This window comes from Ambystoma mexicanum, chromosome 9 (genome assembly GCF_040938575.1).
Source record: "Ambystoma mexicanum isolate Mex_15411 chromosome 9, UKY_AmexF1_1, whole genome shotgun sequence".
Classification (NCBI taxonomy): Eukaryota; Metazoa; Chordata; class Amphibia; order Caudata; family Ambystomatidae; genus Ambystoma; species Ambystoma mexicanum.
Genome location: NC_090931.1, coordinates 1,065,038,362 through 1,065,059,168, shown reverse-complemented (window position 1 = coordinate 1,065,059,168; position 20,807 = coordinate 1,065,038,362). Strand labels below are relative to the sequence as shown.

At 44.1% G+C, this 20,807-nt stretch overlaps 1 protein-coding gene and 1 long non-coding RNA gene across 17 annotated transcripts in view; one reads left to right on the top strand and one right to left on the bottom strand.

The window, feature by feature from the left end:
• BAZ2B (bromodomain adjacent to zinc finger domain 2B) overlaps window positions 1-19,297 on the bottom strand; it is a 2,602,315-nt gene extending 2,583,018 nt beyond the window's left edge. For 9 of the 16 annotated variants that reach the window (XM_069616359.1, XM_069616360.1, XM_069616361.1 and 6 more), the window contains exon 1: window positions 19,118-19,296. The gene's annotated coding sequence lies outside the window, so the exon portion shown is untranslated. Of the gene's footprint in view, window positions 1-18,354; window positions 18,542-19,117 lie in introns of those variants that run through there. The other 7 variants (XM_069616356.1, XM_069616365.1, XM_069616369.1 and 4 more) reach the window with 2 other exon arrangements.
• Window positions 19,298-19,408: 111 nt separating this feature from the next.
• The window catches only part of LOC138488936 (uncharacterized), a 71,828-nt gene continuing 70,429 nt past the window's right edge, over window positions 19,409-20,807 (top strand). The window contains exon 1 of the long non-coding RNA XR_011274732.1: window positions 19,409-19,579. This is a non-coding gene — a long non-coding RNA (uncharacterized lncRNA). The remainder of the gene's footprint in view (window positions 19,580-20,807) is intronic.

Sequence of the window (20,807 nt, the reverse complement as noted above, 5' to 3'; positions counted from 1 at the left end):
GGAGATCATTCCAGAGCTTTCCGGCCACAACTTAGAAGGCCGGAATTTTGGAATGACCACAAAGTTGGCCACACCCGATCGAAGGGTCTGACTCAGAGTATAGGGACGGAATTTGTCCTATAAGAATTCTGCTCCTTGGCCATAGTAAGCCCGGTGGACCAGACAAAGGGATATTTAAATATAATAATTTCCGCCACTGGGAGCCAATGCAGAGCGGAGGACAGGACTAATATAGGCACCATAGGGCGATAGAGTTGCCACCCTGGCCGCCATATTCTAAAGACGCTGCAGCCGATGAATGAGATCCTTTGGCTGAGCCAGATAGAGGGCATTGCAATAATGAATGCGGCTGGTTTGCAATAATGAATTCGGCTGGTTATCAAGGAGGAGACCATCTGGGGGCGAAGTGCCACTGGTAGGAGGGTAGAATCCTGCGGAGCACTTTCAGGGAATAAAAACCCATTTTGCACACTGCACCTACCTGTGAGGCCATTGAAAGTGAAGAACAGAGATGGACACAGATTCTTGACCACCGATACTGGGATAGGAAATGCTCCCAGCACAGATGGCCAAAAGGAAGGGACCCAAGGGGAGGTGCAAGAATAGGAACCCACCACCAGAACCTCTGTCTTGTCCAGTTTCCAGCCATCCAGCTCTTCATCACCTGCAAGCACCCACAGAGCCATGACGACACCTCATTCTGGTCAAGATCTAAATGGACCAAGATATGGGTGTCGTCGGCATATGTGTAGCACCGGAAGCCGCAAGAGCAGATGAGAGCAACCAGCGGCTGAACATGGATGTTAAACAACATGCAGCCCTGCAGGACACCACAAAAGAGGGACGGAGGAGCTGAAAGAAAGGGTGGGAGAGACAGCGACTTACCCCGATCCGACTGGAATGAGGTGAACCAAGCCAGGATGGGCTTAGGAGGCCAGCTAGTACTAGGCGGGACACCAGAATGGAGTGGGCCACAGTGCCGCAGATAAGTCAAGCAATATCTGGGCACCCAGTCCACCCCTATCCACCAGCATGACCAAATCATCAAGCACTGACACCAGGACACTCTCTGTGCCCCGGCCAGGCCGGTACCCCACCTGAAGGGGATCAAGACCAGTCAGTCTTTCCAGAATAGAGGAGAGAAGAGGTGCCACCAGAGATTCTAAAGAGTTTCATGAAAAAAGGAAGACGGGAAATAGGCCGATAATTAGTCAAAACCGGAGGATCCTTTTTTTAAAATTTTTTTTAGAAGAGCAAGGACAATGGCTTGTTTTAACTCGAAGGGAATAGTCCCACTTTATCATTAATTCCAGCGGTAACCCAGGGAATCACATCAGGAAGAATGTCCTTTAATACTGCCAAAGAGATGGGGTCCGAAGGGGCGCCAGGTTTCAATCTTGACAGGCCTCCGAGGCTGCTAGCTCAATAGAGAAATCAGGGAAATGGGACCAGGAGTGAGAGACTCCCGTGCCAACTCCAGTGACACAGCTAACATTGTGACTAAGGGCATTGCACTATATATGCTCACGAATGTTAGTTACTTAGTAATAAGCTCAGTAAGTAGTAAGCTCATTGGCCTAACCCCCTTTTTCTCTCCCACTCTTACTTAGTAATAAAACAATTCAGCCAGGGAGTCACAAAGTTTGAGAGGGTGGAACCCTAGGCGTGACTTGCACAGACAAGGTAAAAGATTTCACTACTCCAACTATTCCTTTGACTGGTTAAGAGATGACAGAACCCTAAAGCCTGCTTGGCCAATTAGATGGCTGTATGATACATCCTAGTGGATTCTTAAAAAAGAATTGTCTCTGTCTGACCATAGGACCGGCACCACTTACACTCAACTTGTCTAAGTTGCAAGCGAGCAACTGTTAGCTCAGCCGAGAACCACAGCGCAGAAGGACGTTTGGTAGCCTAAGCAATTTTTATATTTTTTCAACCATAAGTTTATTAAACAGCTCAGTTCACATATACAAAGAAGTACATTTCCTCACAACAATGACACCAATGTATTTTACGTCTCCTTCAAAATTTTAAGCTCCAACTTCAATCATCAATAACCCTCGCCCCAAGTCCTCGGGCAGTCTTGTAGCTTTATTTCTCTGGCTCGGACTCATTCCCCTCTTCCTCCAAAAATCCCAGAGTCTGTCACCGCTTCGGGATATATAGATGCAATACGTCCTTGATTGCGGACTGTAAGTAAGGAGACCAAATTTTACTAAAAGTCCTCAACGTTCCTCGGACTATCGCAGTCATTCTTTCCACGTCTACCTTGTCCCAGACTGCAATGTACCACTGTATAATAGAAGGGGGTTCCTTCTGGTTCCATTGTCTCTCTATACATCTCTTTGCAGCCTTCATGAGATTTGCCCATAACCTTCCCGACCAGGCCTCCAGATAAGGTGGGCACCAGGCCTTTTTTACGCATGAAAATCTTGCAAATACGACAGCTTTATTATTTTCCTGGGTACATTTACACACAGGTTTAGAGCAGAGGGCAGTGCAAAGGTCAGGTTACTTGATAGAAACTAGGAGGCTTCTTTTGATTTTTATCTACATGGATGTAATTGCAAGCCACCTCTGAAACAGAATGTATTTCTTTGAAGCTTTTGCAAAAAAGAAACTGCACACAGTGATAAAAGGAATGGTTTCTTTCCATTCAGCTTTAGAAGCACTGTGCATAATTTCCTAGAATTTTAGGATTGTATAATTAGATGGAAAACAAGTTGCAATTGAGAATAAATATTTTGTAACAAATTATGCTTTTTTCCAGTGAAAGCAAACCAGTATTGCACAATTGTATTTTTCAGGGTTCTGGCGCTGTGTGCATAATCATGCGGAGACAGATCATTTTTACACTGATAATTTTATTTACACTCTAATTATAAGTGTGTAAAATGATGACTATGCACAGTCCAGATTGCATCCAGTAACCTTGCAGTAAATGGGGTACATTACTATAAATGGTCAGTGGCAGCAGAGTCTTTGCTCAAGGGTGAAGGATTGTCATTACACCAATCACAGGTGGTCTAGCCTCTGAAATCTTCAAGACTACAATTAAAACATCCAAAATCTGACACTCTAGGAAGTGCAAGCGCTGTTCAAAAACAAACCAATTAAAGTTACATTTGTAATTGAAATAGAAACTCAGCAAAACCTGTCCCTGTGATACTCCAGATAGGTATTTAACTTCATGTAGTGCTTCATAAATGATTAGTCCAACATCTAGGTACTGTGATTATTATTCCTCAGTCGATACTCAGTTAACCGACCTCTGAAGGATGTTAGCCAATAAGATAGCTCAGCCGGTTGAGCACTCATTGCTGCAATCTGTGCGTGATCTGTAGATTGCAGGCTTGAATCCCGGAAAGTCCAACTCAGCCTTTCATCCTTCTGAGGTCGATAAAGGAGTAACAACTTTGGTTTGGTGATAATTGTGATAAATATGTTCTATGTACAGCGCTTGGCCGAAAGCGCTATATAAATGACCATTTCACCATTAGATTAGATGTAGAATTTAGCATGGAGTCATTGCCTCTCTGCACTGTTGTATCATAACATTGGAATATTAGGTAGTAATAGCTCCAGAAAATGAGGACTCAAACATCAAATGACAATTCTGCTATCGAACCTCAAAACACACAATACAATTCATGTTTGCTTTACTATGTAATTGGCTAGGTTTTTGTGATTTCAACATTGAAATATATACAGGAGAGATCAAATGGCCAGACCTTCGAGAAATAATGAAAGGTGTATTCTGTCACAATTCAGAAAGCTGCCGTACAGTAATGATTTCCATACGGTTTGTGCATGCGTCGACTGTCACATACATTTTTACTCTCTTGCAAAGGAGAAAAGTAATTTTCACTCTCTTAAAATCACATTTACTCTCAAAGTTTAAAAACGGGTAAAATACTCCCATGTCAAAATCTTATCTGGAGCACTGCCTCCGACCCCTCAAAGTCCCTTTCTACTTCAATTATTTCCAGCACCTTAGACTTTACATCCTGCCAGAATTGTTTCAGCCGTTGACACCCCCACCATATACAGACCATCGTCCCCTTTTCCCCACATCCCCTCCAGCACAGCTCTGACCTCATTGGGAACATTTTGGGTAGCCTCTCCAGTGTGTAATGCCAGTGGTGGAGAAGCTTATACTGCCACTAGACAGCACGCGGGAGGGGATAAAACTGGTAGTCTTTTAGCGTGGCTGTACAAGAGCAAAACCCCTAGACCCCCGATTAGGACAATAACTAGAGAAGATGGCGAGGTAGTAGACACCCAGGAAGGAGTCAACAAGGAATTTGCTGATCATTATAGGGTGCTATACGGAGATAAGGAGGGGGGCAGTCGAGAGGAGATAGCTGAAACACTAGAAGATATAGGACTGCCCAAGATAAGTGATGAGGAAAGAGAAGAGCTTGACGCACCATTTACCTTGGAGGAGGTTGTGAGGCAGTTGCCCACCGGTAAGACCCCAGGAGCAGATGGGTTCCCTAGCTAATTTTATAAAGTATATGGAGAAGAAGTGCTCCCCCCAATGCTAGAAATGCTTAACGAGGCGTTTGAGATGGGGGGGTTGCTGGAGTCACTCAGAGAAGCGATCATAGTACAGCTCCCTAAACCCAACAAACCGGGGCATAGCTGTAGCTCCTACAGGCTTTTGATATTGACGGCTGTCCTGGCAAACAGACTGCAAAGAGTAAGTAGCAAATTAATCCACCCAGACCAAACGGGCTATGTCCCGAATAAGAATATTACCCACAACCATAGGCGACTCCACCGGGTGATCGAATGTGCGGATAAGAATGAAGGTGAAATGGCGATTGTATCCCTAGATGCAGTAAAAGCTTTTGACTCCGTTAAGTGGACATGGCTGCTGGCGGCCCTGGAAGGATACGGAGTAGGGCCGGGTTATATCAGGTGGGCGAAAATGCTATACAGCGAGCCGCTAGCCAGAGTTCGAACGGGATCAGTGATATCCGAGAGATGGCAGCTTAGTAGAGGCACCAGGTAGGGGTGCCCCTGGTCCCCGATGCTTTACATTCTAGCCCTGGAGCCCCTAGCGATATACCTCAGGCAACAATATGATATGATAGGTATAGAGGTTTGGGGAGAGCGGCACCTAATATCCTTATATGCGGATGATTTGTTGCTATACTTGCAATACCTGGAAGAAAATCTTCAATATATCCTGGAAGTGATGGAGAGGTATGCGGAGTTGTCCGGCATAGCGGTGAATCCTCAGGAGTCTAGTATATTCCCGCTAGGTAGCTATAACGGGACCCCTGTGGAAAGGCTGCCGGTGTTATAGATACCATGGGCGACTAGTTATTTCCGTTACCTTGGTATAGATGTGTATCACACGGCAGAAGAGGAACACAAGCACAACACCGAGGTAGCTATTGAGAAAATCCAGAAATGTATGAGGTTTTGGGAGGAGTTGCCCCTAGCAATGATGGGATGGGGGGGGGCAATGCTTAAGATGGTGATCCTACCTAGACTTTTACATTATTTTATATTTTAATAACATCCCCTATATGATACCCAGGAAGTTTTTTGCTAAACTGAATAGTGTGTGTAGGGACTCCCTATGGCATGGTACCCGGAATAGAGTAGCGCTGTGGAAGTTGCAGAACTTCTACGAAAGGCGGGGGGTATTAAACTGCCCAACTTTGAGGTCTACTATGTAGCGAGTCAACTACAATATGTGGCCAACTGGCTCTCCGACGAAGTGACCCCTGAACTTAGGTTGTTTGGGCAGGATTGTACCCCATTTTACTTAAGGGAAATAATATGGTTGTCTGAGTCAGATATGAAGGAGCGCCCTAGGATGATGATGCTGGGGTGGAAAATGTGGCGTCGAGCGTGTCGGATGATGGGGGACCCATTCCCATGCTCCCCGCAAGTACCGCTGGTTGCTTTAGCAGGAGGGGATAGGCAGCTGAGGGTGATTATCAGAATCTACTGGGAATCGGTGGGGCTGGTAACGTTAGGGGACATATGGCAAGAAGGGACCATTAGAGATTTTGAAGAACTTGGGGAGGAGGTGGGATTACATACTGGCCAATATGTTACATACCATAGGATGGTTCCGAAAATTCAGAAAACGTGGCTTGAAACAGTATTGACGGAGGAACCAGATGCTACTGTGGGGGCAATATATGACATATCGGAAGGGGGGCATGAGATTTCTAGATTATATGAGATGGTGATGACCAAGGTTGGGAAGGAATTGACACATTTGAGACTGGATTGGGAAGAGGAGGTGGGGGCCCCAATGGGAGATGGGTTGTGGGAACGCGCCCTGATATATCACAAGAAAGTGTCAAGAAACGCCAGACTTAAACAAATTCAGCTGTATATAACGCATAGAGCATACATGACCCCTCTGAGGATATCCAAGTTCGGAAACGCTGGGCGACAGGCGTGTCCTTAAGTGCGACGTGGAAAACGCTGACATGACACACGTGTTTTGGTCATGCCCAGTAATCGAATGTTTCTGGGGTGAAGTGGCACAAAAATTAGCGACAAAGGGGGTCACGCTCATCATAGATACGGTCTGGGCTTGCTTGCTGGGAGGGTTCCCCAGACCACGGAAACTTAAACATGTTGAGAAACTGAAAGACTTGCATACGTGCTAGCAAAACAGAGGATTTCCATGGGATGGAAGAAGTGCCACAAGCGACGAGTGGAGGTTTGGTGGAAGGAGTTACAGAAATGGGCGGTTGCCAAAACGGAAGTATGGTAGGAGGCGAGCAACATGAGTGGGGAGGAAGAAGTGGGTACCCTGATGGCATGGAAATTATTAATAGCGGAACTGTTCGGATCTATATCGGACCCAACGGAATCCGAGGATAATGAGACCCGGTCACATGCTGCAGATACTGAATGCGAAGTACATATAGGCTCATAATGGAGGGTGGGACTATGGGAGCAGTGGCAAAAATGGAAATACAAATGGTGTTTAATGGAATTGTTGTAAACTGCACTGCGTGTTGGGTTTGTTTGTATTGGTGTTTGGTTTGAATAAAATTAATACAAAATGTTTAAAAATAAAAAATAAAAAAAAAATAAAGCTTATACTGCCACTCCCGATGCTGTACCGATGTGTAAGGGGTGTGCCAGTTTCTCAGCACCTTGTCCCACTCTTTGTCAGTGAACGCCCTCCCCCTTATCCTCTCCAACTTGTCCCTCACGGCTATCCCTTCTTCAACCTCACCATTCATTAGAATCTTATATATCGCTAAGATAAGCCCCTTATTGTTATCCGTAGATGTAATCAGTTTTTCCCATTCTGTGGATTACCTCGTGGCCCCTGCCATCATTGTGGTTGTCCCTGCCCAGTGCCTCAGTTGTTGATTTGAAAACCGGTCCTCTTCCTTCAAACGCATATTCCTTTTTACAATCTGTGAATGCAGGGAACCGCGTCCCTTCATAAAGACCACTAATCACCCTGATCCCCCCCCTTCCATCCATCTCCTAAACTTTCCACACTCCTTACCTGGCGGAAATGCGGTGTTCCCAAACACAGGCGTCTGCGGGGACGGCCATGGCGAGAGGCTGAGCCTGCTATTCACCTTTTCCCAGATCCTCAGTGTTGCTCGTTATTGGATTCACAATTAAGCTCATTGGCCTATCCCCCTTTCTCTCTCCCATCACCTTCCATGAGTGCTCGCCTGCCAACGCTCATTCCATCCTCACCAAGTGCTTCTGTTTTCTGGCCTTCCCCATTCTGCAAGTGAGTATGCTCGGACAAGCCACCCCCCCTGCGCCTTGCTCCTAAATAACATCTTCCTTCTAATCCTCGTTTTTTTCTCTCCCCATATGAATGTCATAATGTATTCTTGGGTTACCTTCAGATGCTTCCCAGGTAGTTCTAGGGGGAAATCGTCTGAATTAGGTATAGTAGCCTGGGAAGTAAGTTTATCTTGATAACTGCTATTCTTCCAAACCAAGATATATATATAAGCTCCTCCACCTTGCTAAATCAGCTTCGAGATGTTTGATTAGCGGGTGGTAGTTGGTTCCCACTACGCGTTTGATGGACATGGTTAAGTTCACCCCCAGATACTTAACTGGGCCCACAGCCCACCTGAATGGGTTTTCCACCTGTGTCCCTTCCGACTCCCCTACTGATAGGTTCAGGATTTCGGACTTTCCGAGGTTCACATTAAACCCTGATACCTCAGAGTATGCTTCAATCTACCCCAGTATCGCCGGCAGGGACTTCCCAGGCTCTGTGATCATTAAGATCAAATCATCCACAAACAATCCTATCTTGTGTTGAGTCCCTGCCCAGTTGACCCCTCGAATATTCTCGTTCCCCCTTATACGATGTGCAAAGGGCTCCATCACAAGAGCGAAGAGGAGCGGTGACAGTGGGCACCCCTGCTTGTTCCCCCTTCTTATTGAAAACGGATCAGTTAGGCGTCCATTATCTTTTACTTTGGCTTGTGGATGTTGGTAGTTTGCCTTCATCATTCCCATGAAGGTCGGTCCCATTCCCACCTTCAGCAGTATTTGTTCTATAAAGACCCAACTGACCCGATCAACTGCCTTCCCAGCGTCTAACATCATTAGGCAAGTAGGGGTGGCCCTCTCCTTCCCCACTTTGTCAACCACATGAAGCAACCTTCTTATGTTATCAAATATGTTAGGCCTCTGTATAAACCCTGTCTGGTCTTGCTTAACCAGCCCTGGTAGTATCCCTTCTAACCTGGCCGTGGACCCTTGTATAGATCTTAGCGTTCACGTTGATAAGTGCAATGGGACGATAAGAGGAGCATGCGCATGGGTTCTTCCCTGCTTTTGGGATTAGGGTGATGTGTGCCATGTTCATGGATGCCGTGATCTCTCCCGTAGGACTCCATGGGAATGGGGAACACGGAAACATCGGCACTGTTAATAATGGTGCCGAAGCTTCACTGAAACTCTGTGGACGGGTGCCATTCCGCCTGCCAGGTCTGACCCTGGCGGACAGGATGGCACCTGCCCGCAGAGTCGTAGTGTGCCAGTCTGGAAACAACGGTTCCAGTAGGCTTCCCGGCACAGTTGTTTGCGGACCGGCATACTCATAATGAGGCCCATTGTCCTCCGATTCATACAATAATGCACAAATCATACTCCAGTCCCATCATCTACACATGACCAACGCGTCCAACTCATACCACCCCTGGCAGAAAGGCCCTGATACCCTTGCAGCCCCACATCACTGTGCTGGACAGACGCCAGTTCAACTATTACGTCGTAACTCCCCAGACCTCCATATTGAAATCGGACCACCACCACAAAGCTACTCAACACACTGGTTTGCCCTGCAGAACCCATTGCTTTGAGCTGCCACTTAGGTTCCATTGCTTTGGAAGAACAGTCCTGAATTTTCAAGAGCAGATGTGCATTGTTAGCATAAAACCCAGTCAAAACAACTAAATGACATACAAATGATAAAGAGAATTGGTGATAGAGCCGATTCTGGGGCTGATTCTTCTGGTACACTACAGGTAATCTCCATATGGAAGGTTCTGCCAAAACAAAATTCCATGTTTCACTGTACCAAAGACAGTCGATTGGTCCAAGAGTACCTTGGGTTTATTGTTTTACACAGTCTTTTCCCAGAAGTAACTTCTTCCTGTCACTTAAAAAGGGATGATGGTTCAGTGAAAGGCACTCTCTGGGGATGACGTTTGACTTTTACAGGAGGGATGACAGCCTGTTTTGAGCTGCAAAAGGATCACTGTGTCTCAAAGAGAACCCAGATGAAGAGGGTCAGGAGGGGGCCCAACTACTCGAACCCTAGCCTGCACACCCTTGAATCAGTGATATATTTTCTGGGTGCAACACAACGCTTTATAGGTTTTCAAAACATTGGAGACAAATACCAGTTAAGGAGTGAACCTCAACAGGGTAGCAGAGCTCTGGGTCATGAATTTCCAACTGACCTTGCTGTGGAGGTGCTGCAGAAGCCTGAAGTATGCGTTTCCATTTTTGTGTGGAGTAAATTCCATTAGGATGCCACAAAATTACTGAGATTGCTCTGGACGTTTTTCCACTCTAGACGTGGCGGCACAGATTCACATAAAATTCAAGAATAAAAACCCTTTGAAGAATTTGATGCTTTGGAAATGTGTCTGCAATGATCTTGCCCTAGGGAGAGCTTAACTGTACGCTTTTGTGCATATGGAATGCTGTGACTAATCAATGACTTAGTCTTAGCGAGGGGGAGGGAACTCATAGGAGAAAGGCATTTGGGCTAACATTGTTGAGATTCCTAAATCACACACAGTCTGACGCAATCACTAAGAGCTTTTAGAGACAATGGTCTCTCTCCATGAGGAAACCAATCAGAGTATAGCCGGACAACAGGAGAGGTTGGTAGTCCGAGATGCAGATGTTGTCTTGAATCATAGCTGAAGATAGCAAGGGAGGGAATAACTGATGCAGAACCAGGCAATCCACAGTGCAGTTAGGAAGCTTACATTATGTTAACATCATAGGAATATAGTGTCAATAGCAGAAAGGTTGTAGATCCACACAAATTAATCAAGACAGGGTCCACATTTCAAATCTTAACCTGTATCCTCCGACTGTAACCCTTTGCACCCCCCTCACTCTGTCCTCCCAAGTGTAGCCTTAATAATCCAGCTTTCAAATTGAATCCATGTTATTGTACTGCATTACTGTATTCCCTTAATGTGTAGTGTTTGTTGCTTCATAGGGAGGTTTGCCCTACATTACGTATAACTTGTAAGCAAGAAGCTAGCAGGACGACTGTCAAAAATCATGCACGACATCTTTCAGCAGTTATGGGAGCAGAAGCACAAGTGTCCCTCGTTTTTAAGATGTTCATGGAGTGAGAGGGCGCCTACGGTTCAGCTAGCTATGTCAGGCCTATTTGTAAAGGTAGCTGTGACGACAGGGAGGTGAGCATGCTAAGCTTAACATCCCCTATTGAACAGGGCGAGCGGGACCCCACTGGGGGAGACCGCCCCCTTGGAAGACAGGAAATCCCTAGAAAGGGATATAAAAGTTATCCTCCCTCATCTCAAGATCCCAATATCTATGTTGGTTACATGGGACACTTTGAAACTTCTTGTACAAATGGCCGATATGGCTTTTGACCCTCTGTATGCATTGTCGATGCCTGGCACATGAGAAAGGTGGCTAGTCCCACCCCCTAGCATAGTGGGGAGTAAAGAGCCAGTACGAGCTGGAAACAAAGAGAAGGGATACCCACAGGGCTGGAGAATTCAGGAAACCGCCTTCTGAGAGGTGAAGCAGGACAGGAGGAGCACTCAACAAGCTTGGCGGATTGTGGATGCTATGAAGTTCATTGATTTTGAATATTAAACAATGAATGTAGTGTAAATCACTCATATAAAGAACATATTGGTTTCCAACAATTAGCCTGTTTTTCCTTTTCCCCTCACTATTTTCTCCTTATGGAATAGAAATATTTAAGCTCATCCTCAGCATGCTTGGCAGGTAACCTCGTAGATGTGCACTTAGCACTGACATCTGATAATGTTTCTATAGTAAATGTCTTAACATTTCTTCATTTTGAAGGTTGTGGCCTAGCTTTTTATAACTTACTGTGTACAGTATCTATTACTAATTCTAGTGCCACACAATCACTGTACTATAAACTTCCCTATAACAATTGAGCACCAGCAATGGGTGAAAGTTACTCATTTTTACCCAATCAATGTTCATTTGATCCACTGTCAATGATCATGGGTTAAAATGTATTTATTTATATATCGTTCGCTTGTTAGGCGCTTATACAGCAAGTACAATACTGTTTCAAAGCGCCCACAGGGCAACGGAAGGGAACAAGGGAGTGAACTGAATATAAAACACCCCAAAAATAAAATTTAAAAACAGTGGAGAGAGCAAGGAAAAGAGGACGAACCTACTATGTCTTGCGAGTATTCAGAACGTGCAAGCGCAGCAAGGAAGAGGGAAGAAGGGGTAAGTGCTGGAGTGATCCACAGATGCAGTGCATGGAATGGTGAGTGCTACATGGCGTGGGCCCGCGATTAGGTGCGAGTGCGAGCCTCCAGGGCGGAGGGTGTGACAAGGCAAGTGCTGAGGGTAATCAGGAGTTGGGTCGATTGAGTGTGGGAGGTCAGTGGCCCCAAAGGTGCATAAGGGCCCAGGACACCAATCACCAATCACAGCAACTGTGAGATTAGCTGAGAGAGAAAAATGGAGGAGGAGGTAAAGAGGAAAGGCTTGAGGAACTTAAGGGATTTAAAAATGTCAAGTTGCAAGCTACTAGTCAAGCCTAAAAAGTGACTTGCCCCATCAGTTCTCCACAGCCACACAACACACCATATCTTACTTGCCAAATGAGTCCATTATCACTCGTTAGTGACGCATGCCCATTTTGGGGCCTGAATGATTACACATGCACCCCTACTACCACAATATTCCTTAAGCCCCTTTTACCTATCCAGTTGTTGGTTAATGCTTATCATACGCTGGCTTCTCATATCCAATCAGCTTTTTCCCCCCCTTTTCCTTTCATCCGTTTCGCCATTGGTGGTGTTGGGGGCACAAAGTCCCACTACCCAGGCAAGGCTTAGTGCCATGAGACCGCTTCAGTGGTGATGGGTGCAGTATAAATGTTTATTAACATAACTTTGTCAGGTCTAGATGTGTCATCTCATGTTTGCACTTTATCAAATGAAGTGCTTGTATATTTTGGTTTGGAATGTGATTGCACCCGAGATAATAATTATATTACAACTAAATGATTGCCTGTCCATTTGTATTGTGCATTTCGCTTTTTCTGATATGCTACTTTTTGTGTTATTACCACATCGGACATGGAGCGTGCTGTCATAAAGCAATTCTACGCAGCTGTGTTGGCCACGTCAGCAGTGGGGCGCCACGGTAGTTGCCCTGAAAACATCAACTCTAATCAATATATAAAATGCCACTTCACCTGAGGCAGCATAGATCTTTGAACCATCCTTAATCACTAGGGAGAAAGGAAAGAAGAATAGGTCTGGAAGGATACCTATTGCAGGAGCAGTTCGGAGAACATGAGCCTTCCAGAGGAAAGTGACCCAAATCCTCAAGTACACCCTTGTTATGTTAGGATACTGATACACGAAGCTATAATGACAAAAATCCAAGGAGCATGCCTTGGGAGGCAGGCAGGGATAAGCTGGTCTCGGGTGTCTCCGTGTGATAAGCTATCAATGCCCCCAGAGTGAAAGTCTGAAGTGACGAAGTTGCACGTAATGGTTAAACCGTGTTGTAGGCCAGGGCACAACAAATGTACACTCACCACTAGCCATAGGCTACTGATAGGTGACTCTTGGCGAGTAACAAATGGTGCACTGTGGGTATGTGTAGAATTGAAATAGCTGGCTAGTAGCTTGCAACTTGACAGTTTTACCTCTGTCATAGGCAATGGAGAATAAATGGTGCTTTATTGAAGATGGTCTAAACGCTAACATTTTATATCAAACATTGTCAAGAACTGGACGCACAGAAACCATCAGGGCAGGGTGCAAAATGTGCACTCCCCACTAGCCATTGTCTAGTGACAATTGGTTCTTTGAGAGCAAGAAATCGTGTGCTGTATGTAGGTTTAGAATTGAGGTGGCAAGTGACTTTTTTGTGGTTGGCTAGTAGTAGCTTGCAACTTGAAATGTGTACCCCTGATCAGGGTACACATCCAATACTACCGGATGATCAAATACAACTACCATTACTAATACTATTTCGACGCAAATAGTAAAATAGCTAAAGCATACACTAAGTTGAATAAATATATACCACAGGAAGGGTGGTGCAGGAAGGGGGCATATTGAAATCAAATTCACAATTCATCTATTCTTTAGGCTCTTAACCCTCTCACTCCCTACAAATATTGGGAAACATGACGAACAAAAAACAGAGTCTGACCTAATTTACAACTGATAACCTAAAGTAGGTTTGCAGAGTTTAAAGCCATGAATTATTACACAGCGTACCTGAGCCTTCAACTGTTAAAGTGACGGTAAGAAGAGGCCATGGAAAATCCAGGCCAGGTAGTCCCACTCCCTGGGGTTGATAGAGCTGGGGGGCGGGGCGTGGCCAGCCTGCGGGATTGGTTTATACCATCGTCCGCTGTGTACCCATATGCAGTATCAATTATTTGTCAATCATGACCCTTGTTAATGAGCTACATGGTGGCCACTTTACCAGAGGTAACATGGAGTGTGTTGGGCAAAAGAAGATGCAGCTGTATAGCAGTATGCTGGAAAGCTGCAGCCACTGAGTAAAAGTGCAAGCTTTTATTTTGGTAGAAGTAGGGATCAATCGTGTGATCAGAATAAAGTATTCTAAGTTATGAAAATTGGAACACAAAGCTTTATACATGTTTCTTTTCCTAATCAGTGATCCCTGTTGGTTGCGGCCGTGGTATCTTTTAATTAATCAGTGAGTTACTGGGATGTGGTTTCCCTATATCTTATGTTTTCATGGAAGAAGGCTTATCTACTGGAAGATTAAAAAATGTTCAGCAACTTTTGCTTGGCTGGTCATCTTGATCAGATTTCCACAAAAGCAAATTGGTGTAAGAATCCTTTTTGGCAATATGTTCTTTTGCACTGATTTGTGGTCATCTGGTGATTTCTTTGGTCAATTTGGAAATTACATATTTTCTTTTCCTCGCAGGAAGCGGCTCTTAGAGGACCTGCGCACCTGTCAACTCTGCTAAGTTTCTTACCCTCACCAGCATCTTCCATCTGGTGGAAAGTCCTACCCATGATGCTGAGCGACCCATGCACTTATGTGTCCAAACCTTGACACAGTTTAAGAGATTTTGTAGTCTATTGAAACATCATCTGCCAAATTAAACAAATGTGCATTATTTTTATACCCATTACACAGCAACCCAAATTGAAAAATAATCAAGAAAGGAATGTTTACGTATAATTTGTCAAAAGACGGTAAATTAACAGTCAATGAACATTGTCATCAACACATTCCAAAATGTTGGTTAGGTAAACATATCAACTAATGATTTTTCTTAAGTCTGTGTGATTTGTCTGCACTGTGGTAATCTCTTGTTGTATGATATAGGGAAGGCATAACAACCAACCTTTTTCCCTCAAACTGCGTATCCATCTGTTACAGCCTATTATCTGTCAAATGTGTTATACTTATGATTCATGTTTAATTTAAAAAAAAGAATATGGTGTGTGTGTGTGTGTGTGTGTGTGTACTACGCAAACATGCTAATCCAATTAAGCTTTAATGTACAGGCCCCTAATATTAGAGCTTAGCGGGGATCTACCTGTAAACAAACATACGTTGTACCCTTGTAGAAAAAAAGGATACAGAAAAGTCCATCATTTGAGGTTGGTGAAAAGGCATCTCAGAAAAAAAGACGAATTGTAAATCATCACAAGTTGTGTACTGTATAGAATGCCCATGCAAACTGAGATACGGCGGCCAGACTAGCCAGGCTGCACACTTCAGGATCTTTGAACACTGATCACGAATTAGATGCAAGAACATAAATGTATCTCTAGTGGAACATTTCTTGGCTCACAAACTCCAAATAACAAAATGGTGGATTGTTGATACAGTTCGAGGCAGGTATAACTTAGAACAGTCACTGATAACTGTGAGTCATCCTAGGTAATACTCTTAACCACAACACTGTCAGCTCAGAAGACAATATATGTATATCCCTCATTTATTTTCTTTAACTAGATCAAGGCACAAAATTAGAGACACGCTAGTACAAGTCGTTGTTGACTTTTGAGGTTTTGCTTCATTACGAGCAAGCCTCCCTCTCCGTATATGTCAGCATTTCTCCTGCAACATTATTAGAGATCTGGCCTGTCACTAAAAGATGGCCGCGCACGCCAATCTTTGCGTCCGAAGAGAACATCACGGTACGTTGTTGGGATGATGTCATTGTGCAATGACATCACCCATGAAAATGTAAAAACATTAGAACCCACTTTGCTTGGTTCAGTGAAGCGTGATTAATCCTGCTGCCGGTATCAACTCAATAGGTAAGACTGTCTACTTTTCTTAGTAGTCTACATTTTTACTATTCCGGCTTGACTAATAAGTAAAAAAGGTCTCCCCTTCTGAGACCCAGGCCTGTTTTTGTTATAGAATTTTAATTATTAGAACTATCAGACACCTTACCATCTAAGAGTCCAATCAAGTAGGCACGTCTAATAGTTTATTTTGAATTTGGCCACTCTTCGTTTGAGTTTTTGACATCTCTGCTAACCTAGATTCATCACTTGATATAATTACCTTAAATGCTCCCTGCCGTTGACTGTGTAGGATGAACATGTACTACAACTAAACAAGTTGCATCACTATAAATTGTGAGGTATGCGACTGCCCTTTCGGTAAAAAGCAAACAAGGGAATAAGTAGTCTCTAACACCAGTCTCATTACATACAGATTTAAGTTGAAAATAAATAAATACCAAAAGACAGTTTACCAACTTCACCCATGTTTGGGGTACCAAGTGTTTATGAACTATGTTGAGCTGTTGCCCCTCTTTACCCGGCACTATTTGCACAGTGATTAAGTCGTGCTCTTTTATGTTTTTACACTCCCTTCTTATATTTGTTTCTCACAGGGTTATTGGTCCTGAGGAAGGCGTAGATGTATTGCTGTTTAAACGTAGTGTGATGACTATGTCGAACCTGCACCGAGTGTGATTTATCTTGCTGACTCTGTCACTGATTCTGATTTGATTTTGCTGAGCACTTATTGAAGGTGCTACATGTATGTTTAACGTTCTATAGTACACGTACTGTGTTGAGATACATTTCGTATTTTGAAGAAGGCAACATTTGTTTTGATTCATGTTTGAAATGAATGCGTTGTTGAGGAAGGATTGCTCGGTATCCCACAGATTAAAATAACGGGTCACTCCTTGCCAGTAATTACATTGACTGTATGAATATTCAAATGCTTCAGGTATCTCTAAATGTAGCCTGACAGGACCACCCCCTCAGTAGTTCCATATAGAAAAAAAGGACATTGCACCAGTGCAATGAATTTCTGTACATGAAATTATATTTTTGGTCACTGAAATATAAGAATAAGTCTAACTGTAAGAAATACGTCACACACACAGTTGAATGAAATTAGAGGAGCCCATCATTAAAACAGGTGCTTTGAAGCACTTACATGCAGCAATGTACATATACAACAACAAAAATAAATGCCTGATGAGCCTTAAAACAACTTTAACGACTTAATACGTAGCTTTGTATAGTACTTGCTCGACGTCTTAACACTGCTACATTAACCTTAATTGTCCAGATGGAAATCAGCTCTTGGTGGGTCCCTATTAAAATCTGCCCTAGGGTCTGGTGCGCATTATAAATGAATAAACTAAACTAAAAAAGCAGTTTACAACATTTAGCTGACAAAGCAATAAAAAGGGAAAGAAAAAAAAGCATCTATGTGGTCCAATTATTCTGAACTTCTGAGAATTCAAAAGCAGAGGGCTGCGTCCAACTTGTGACAAAATACTGCTTCTGATGATGTATATGTGAAAACAGAATGCAAGAACAAACCACGTTTTGATACTTCTATAAATTGCATTTCACATGCACTATGAAAATATAACAAGTAGATAAGACTGCTTTCTTTATCTTAAACTGCAAACAATAAAAAATAAACATGCCCATTAAGTTCGTGAACTGTTGCCATGTACTGAACTGGCATGAGATGGCATGAGAAATCCGTCTGTTATCAGTTACAAACGAGTAATTTACCATTGATGCATTAAAGAGTGTCACAAGTCAGTTGGGGGGGGGTCGGTAAAAATATTAATTAAAAGCAGATGATCGGTTCGGCGCATTAGGAAAGAGGTATACCCTAACCTGACGTCACTGCCGTCATAGACATTTCATAAAACTTTCTGCATGGTCCAGTTGAAATTGGTGGGGGCGAAGAATTCTTCACAACAGCGTGGAAGTTAGACCAGCCCAAGATGGCGAAAGCCTTGTTGTTTAGAGGGCAGGGAAAAATGGAGGATATTGTACTATCCACAATGGGATACATTTCTAGAACCAGAGCGTGCTGCAGTTGCTTCTCCCCTTTATATGCAAGCAGCACAAAAGGTGGAACAAGAATAAACATCATAGAAAGAAAACGGCAGAAGAAACATGGGGAGGCGAAGCTTCACTTAAAAGAAAACACAGCTCTAGTGACAAAAAAGTATTACAAGGCAAGTCGACTATGTAAACAAATAATTGTTTTTTTTAATTAATCAGAAAGGGGGGGGCATTAAAGGGGAGGGATGTCCTTGTAGATGGCGGACAGGCAGAGAGGAGAGGTTTCAGAGGTCTCAAGCTTGCTTACCTTGCACATAAACACAACTGACACCCACAGATATATCTAATCAGGAGAGGAGATCCCCGGGCACGGCATTTCCTAGCTATTTTCTTACGGTCAGAGTGAGGGATTGAAACAGATGGAGTGGGGGAGGGGGTTCTTAAAGCTGGATAGGATGGGCCCGAGTTCGGACAGAGGGGGTATGTGCCAGGAGAGTATGTGCTCTGTGTAAATCGCTGGCATTCCAAAGGGTAAACGTTAGAAATGTGTTTTGTTTTTTTAAAAAAGGCGAGAAAGGAAAAACAGTTGGTTGCTGAACTGTGCGAGCGAGCTACGAGAGCATATAAACACAGAGGAAGGTGGGGAGATCTGCCGGGAGAGGAAGCAGAAAAAAATAAAGCGCCCCCGGGAGGGGGAGGGAGGCACGGGGAGAAGGGAGGTGGTGAAAGAGCCAACCGACGGCGGCAGCGAATCCGCCGCCAAGCCAACCACCCTACGGAGGGTGGGCAAAAAACTTTGAAACCGCTCCCCCACCGCACACGCACAACCAACAAAACCACATCCGACTCACGGCGGGCGGCAGAGCGACGGCGGCTCTCCGGTTGGAGAACCAGAGAAAAAAAATACACATAGGTCTCAGCGCGCGTAGAAACGGCAGCAGCATTCATATGCTTTAGTACAACCCTCAGCCCCAGCGGAAGGTGACATTTCAGTCAACATTTTAAGTAAGCACACTTCCTCGCGCCAGGCCTTTGCAAAGCGTTTAAGTAGTATTAATATTCTCGCTCACCTCGCTTGGGAAAGGCTTCCCCCTTCCTCTCTCCACGGACACTGAACTGAAGGCGGCTGTAAATGTGTCAGGCTTCAGGGCCGCAGGAGCACAAGGGGGGGAAAAAGCGGCGGGGTTTAGAGTGAAAGGAATCGCTGCTCTGCGTGTGTGTGTATCCGAGTGTCTTCTTCCCTCCTCCTCTGCCTCTCCCCTCTCTGTCTCTCGTTAGTTTCCTTCCAAGCAGATTGAAGGAGATTTTCCCCCCTCTCTCTCTCGCTCAAGGTTTTTTTATTCAGCTTCACTTCAAGGCGAAGGCTTCATGAACCAAAAAAAAGTGACGTCAACCAAACAAGGCTTCTCTTCCCAGGTCCCTAAACAATGAAACTTGCTGTTCGGCTGAAGAAAGGGAGGGAATCGAATTGTGTGTTTAATTTCTCAACCGAAATGGGGAATACTCAACCGGCTTCAAATCAACTTCAGCAGGTATATTTTCTGTGCTCTCGACCCTGCCTTTCCTCACAAAACCTTACCTATCCCTTAATTGCTTGGCTGCAAAGGACCCCGAAAGATGTGTTTACAAGATCCCGAACCAAGCGAAGCACTTTTCAGACGAAACTGCATATACAAATGCTTTTGCAACACCCAAACAATTGTATAGTTTTTCCAAGTTTGGGCCGTTGGGTGATTTTCAAAAGAAATCCTTGTGTTCCGTTTTAGGGAGTGCACTGCTTTCATGGAATGTATAGAGTCGGAGACTATATTGTGGCTGCATAAACAAAGTAGGGTTCCCCTGGTTTGTTTTAAGTGGTCAGATTTTATTTCAACCCGTCTCTAAACATCTCCTTGGATTAGACAGGGACGGTTTTATTATCTTGTTCGTGTGTTCTTTTTTCAGAGTGCATACTGAAAACAAACACATCTCTTCGCTCTATACTTGCGAAGTCGCTAAAATAATACTGCCAGTTAAAGAAACGTACACATACAATAACAGGTTATTCAACATTAAACCTAAGGATTGCGCCATCGCTTAACCACAGCGCACTGCTGTGCTTGCAGTGTTCTTCCTTCCTGGCATGGCTAATCGGCAAGACTCCTAAACGGTGTTTAGTTTCCATTATGGCAAGAGAACAGCCATTCTGCCCTTTGCTGCAGCCCAGCCTCCCCGCCCCCATTCACGTTATTTCATGGAAGAGAAGAAACTCGGCACCTCTCAGCCCCATCCCTTTAAACTCTACACGTGGTTTCTTTTGGATAACATTCAAGTTAAGCTGGGGTTAAAGTACACCGCAACAAATAATGGCTTCCTTGATGCGTGGGCACTACTGCAACTTGAAAATAGTCAATACAGTAAAATTGATTGTGCCAGTGTTTGGTCAGCCATGTAATGTTAGATTTGTATATCTATTCAATAATTGTTTATTTCACCGACCAGATGGTAGCTTGCGAGTCAGGTATCTAGCTGTAAATTATCCCTACAAAAATAGTGATGACCTTTGCTTAATTGCTAATATTAATAAAATACTCTCTGTATGTATGTTAGTCAAACAATTCAGCTAAAATAGTAATGCCTTTTTGTTTTGTGTTTTCCCTCACATCTACTGGCTTGTGATTTTAATTGTGCCGGAGGATCTTCATTAGTATTAACCCATGGGGAGATTTCACAAAGCTCCTTCATTAGGAAAAAAAAGCCTGGCAGACGAGATCTTTTTGC